This window comes from Canis lupus, chromosome 6 (genome assembly GCF_048164855.1).
Source record: "Canis lupus baileyi chromosome 6, mCanLup2.hap1, whole genome shotgun sequence".
In the NCBI taxonomy this organism is placed as follows: domain Eukaryota; kingdom Metazoa; phylum Chordata; class Mammalia; order Carnivora; family Canidae; genus Canis; species Canis lupus.
Window position 1 is genome coordinate 73,593,767 of NC_132843.1, and position 3,862 is coordinate 73,597,628.

Below are 3,862 nucleotides of genomic sequence, written 5' to 3' on the forward strand. Positions count from 1 at the left end.
GTTCTGCTTTCCTCTCTTGCTTGATGTTTTTCCTTCCACCTAGAATGTTCTCTCGACTTCTTCTCCTGCTCCATTCACTTGTTCAAATCCTACCTTTCTTTCAAAGTCATGTGGATTTTCCTTCTCCATGAAATCCTTATCAATATTGAGTTAACTTCTCCCTCTCTGGAACTCCCAGAGCAGTTTTCTTCTCTCTTAGAAGGTTTCTCCTATAGCACTTTTTATGACTATTTATGGTCTTATCCAACCCTCTTTATTGAACCACGGGTCCTTCAAAGGTGGAGACTGTGTCTCTTATCTCTCTATCTCTCAGTGACTGACACATAGTAGGTGATCATTAGTGATGCAATTGGATTTGCATTAGCATTCAGATCTCTAATGTTGAAGTAGCATGAATTTTGTCTTGTCTTGTCATTTCTTTTCTTTTTTTAAAAGAAGATTTTATTTATTTATTTGTCAGAGAAAGAGAGAGAGTATACAAGCAGGGGGAGTGGCAGGCAGAGAGGGAGGGAGAAGCAGGCCCGCAGTGAGCAGAGAGCCCTACTTGGGGCTTGATCCTAGGACCCTGGGATCATGACCTGAGCCGAAGGCAGACACCCAACCAACTGAGCCAACCAGGAGCCCCTGTCTTGTCATTCCTAAGTTGATTTGGAAAGCAAATTCATGGGAAACATCCAGATCTGCAGAAGCAACATTCCAGTGCTAAATGGAACATCACATGGGAGAGCTATTCCTGACTGTCATCCTTAGTTAGAACAGATTGTTTAAATGGATTTGGATTTTGGCTCCTTTCACCTCTTTTCCTTCTCCTCTAAAGACAGTGAGATAGAACAATACAAAGTGGAATTTACTGTACACTGAGTCTGTGGCTGGCACCTGTTAACCACCTTACATCATTAGCTGGTTTAAGTTTTCTAAGAATCCTTTGAAGGGGGCATTATTCTCATTGCGTAGCTGAATAAACAAAGGCATAAGAGAGTTAAACAAGTTGCTCAGGGTCAGATAGCTAACTAAGACCCCAGCTCAGATTTTGGTTCCAAACTCAGGCACTTGCCCATTGAACTACGCTGCCTTCTGGGCTCAATCCAGATGATATTCTGATAAAGGAACAGACAAGGAACACATATATCCTTTTCATTTCTGTAAGCTTTTTGTACACAGTTCACAATTAAAAAAAAACTGACAACAGGGGATCCCTCGGTGGCTCAGCGGTTTCATGCCTGCCTTTGGCCCAGGGAGCGATCCTGGAGTCCTGGGATCAAGTCCCACGTCAGGCTCCCGGCATGGAGCCTGCTTCTCCCTCTGCCTGTGTCTCTGCACCGCCCCCCCGCCCCCCAGTCTTTCATAAATAAATAAATAAATCTTTATAAAAAAAAAACTGACAACAAATTTTGGTTTTCTGCTGTCATGTGAGAATATTCCAGACAGCAGAGCTGCAGGCCTGCCCTTCTTAAAGATGAAATTTCAGAAAGTCCCTTAAGGGAAGAATAGATGGATAGTAGGAGGTTAGTAGTGGATCCTGTACCTGTTGACCCTCATTATACCTGAGGCTGTCTTAGTGATCATCACGTCTGGGAGCCACTGGTCAGGCAGAGAGAAAATGGGTGTTATGGTCAGAAAACTATGGTTCAAAGCCCATCTCTGCCACTGACCAGTTAAGTGAAATTTGAGTAACTTATGTAAACTTTGCAGGCCCAATATTCTCATCTATACAATGGAGAGTGTAATAACCCTGGGATTGCTTGTTGTGAGGATCGAAAGAAAGGGCTAAGGGTGATTAAATGGCCATGGAAGAGTTGAAATTGCAACCATGATGGTTGAACCATCTTATTTAGAGAGGCTTTTAGAAATATCTTTTAGATGTGTTCTCTTATATTGCCTGAAAGTGACCAGATCAATGGGATACAACTTTTTTTTTTTAAGATTTTATTTATTTTTTCATGAGAGACACACAGAGAGGCAGAGACACAGGCGAAGGAGAGGCAAGCTCTATGCAAGGAGCCCAATGTGGGACTTGATTCCAGTACCTTGGGTTCATGCCTTAAGCCGAAGGCAGATGCTCAGCCAACCACCAAGGCACCCAGGTGTCCCTACAATGTCTTATTTTAATGCATTTCTACCTCTGCCCAGGAAGCTTTCCCAGCCCAATCCTAAACTCAATGATCGCCCATGCAGAGTGCTCCTGAAAGTGTCCTGTGCACACATCTCTTTGCCTTGCCTCCCTCCACAGACATGATCTGTGGAAGAATCTTGTCAAAATGGCACTTGGGCCGAGGGCAGAGCAGCAGAAACAACAACGTACCCATTTTTAAGGATACCAAAATGTGCCGCGCTCACTTCTGCAGCACATGTACTAAAACTGGAATGATAACAGAGAACATCAGCCTGGCCCCTGTGTAAGGAGGACACCTAAATTCATGAAGCGTTTCTGATTAAAAAACAGAATACCAAAATGTTTAATAACTTGCCTGAGACCATGTGATTAGTCAGTAGCAGAACTAGGAATCCAATCCGGGGACTCCTCTCGCTATACCAGGAAACAGCGACTTGGAAGAGAAATGTGTCCTGGCCCAGGGAAGAGGTGACAGTCCAGAGGTAGGTGAGATTAGATTTTCTCATCGCCTCTAATTTCCTTTCATTTCCATACCCTGGCTACCTGCTAATGGCTTGGCAGAAACTTCAAAATTAAACTTGTGAGAGCAATCACTGTTATTGGACCTCTAGGCAATTATAGTAGCTGTCAAAGGTTTTAAAGCCAACATCCAGCCTGACCCTTTCCAAATGACTCAAAAGTGGCATTTTAATGAGAAATGAAAGCAGAAAAGGTGTTTTTAATTTTTTTTTGAATTAGAGGCTTTTTTTTTTTTTTAATGTACAAAATGGCACTGAATTTTGCTGCTTATCCAAAGGGTATGGATAGGATTGTGAGACAAGGGAGCAGAGCCCAGGGCTGTTGACTTTTGTTTGTAACTGTGCTTCCTTAGCCTCTCCCACTGGAGCCTATTAGGAGAAGCCCCACAGAGGGGTGTTGAAGGATTAGTCCCCATCAGGCTTTATGCTCATGAGTGCATTTGGGATAGCTGAATTACCAGCACTGGTCAATCTGCATTTTCTTCTTTATCTCTGGGTCTGGTCAAGGCTAACCTACAAGGTGCCAAGATTGAGCTACATTTAAAAAATCGTTGGATTGATGGATCGATCTTCCAGCCTTATTGAGATGTAATTGGCATGTAACATTGTGCAAATTTAAGTTGTACAAGGTGATGATTCGATACATGCATATACTGCAAAATTATTAACCACAGTGAGGTTAGTTAACACTTCCATCACTTCACATAATTACCATTTTTAGTTTTGTAGTAAAAACATTTAAGATCTACTCTCCTAGCATCTTTCAAGCAGTCTGTAATACAGTGCTGTTAACTGTGGTCTCCATGCTGTCCATTAGACACCCCCCCCCAAACTTATTCATCTTACAGCAATAAGCTTATCTTAAAAATTATTTTAGTGGTACTTTTTAAATTTTTTTAAAGATTTTTTTTAATTTATTCATGAAAGACACAGAAAGAGAGAGAGGCAGAGACACAGGCAGAGGGAGAAGCAGGCTCCATCCAGGGATCCCAATGTGGGACTCAATCCCGGGACTCCAGGATCACACCCTGGGCCAAAGGCAGGCCCTAAACCACTGAGCCACCCAGGGATCCCCAGTGGTACTTTTTTAAAAGACAAAATTCACTCACCGTAAATGCACCCCTTTAAGGTGTACCATTCAGTAGGTTTTAGTACAATCATCACCACTATTTCCAGAACATTTTCATCACTCCAAAAAGAAACCTGTACCCATTAGCAGTCACTTCCCATT

The 3,862-nt window shown here is 42.5% G+C and overlaps 1 non-coding gene across 1 annotated transcript; it reads left to right on the forward strand.

The window, feature by feature from the left end:
- The first annotated feature begins 2,329 nt into the window (after positions 1-2,329).
- Positions 2,330-2,437, forward strand: LOC140636098 (U6 spliceosomal RNA). The gene has a single exon (XR_012033423.1). It is a non-coding gene; the product is annotated as a U6 spliceosomal RNA (small nuclear RNA).
- The last annotated feature ends 1,425 nt before the right edge of the window (positions 2,438-3,862 follow it).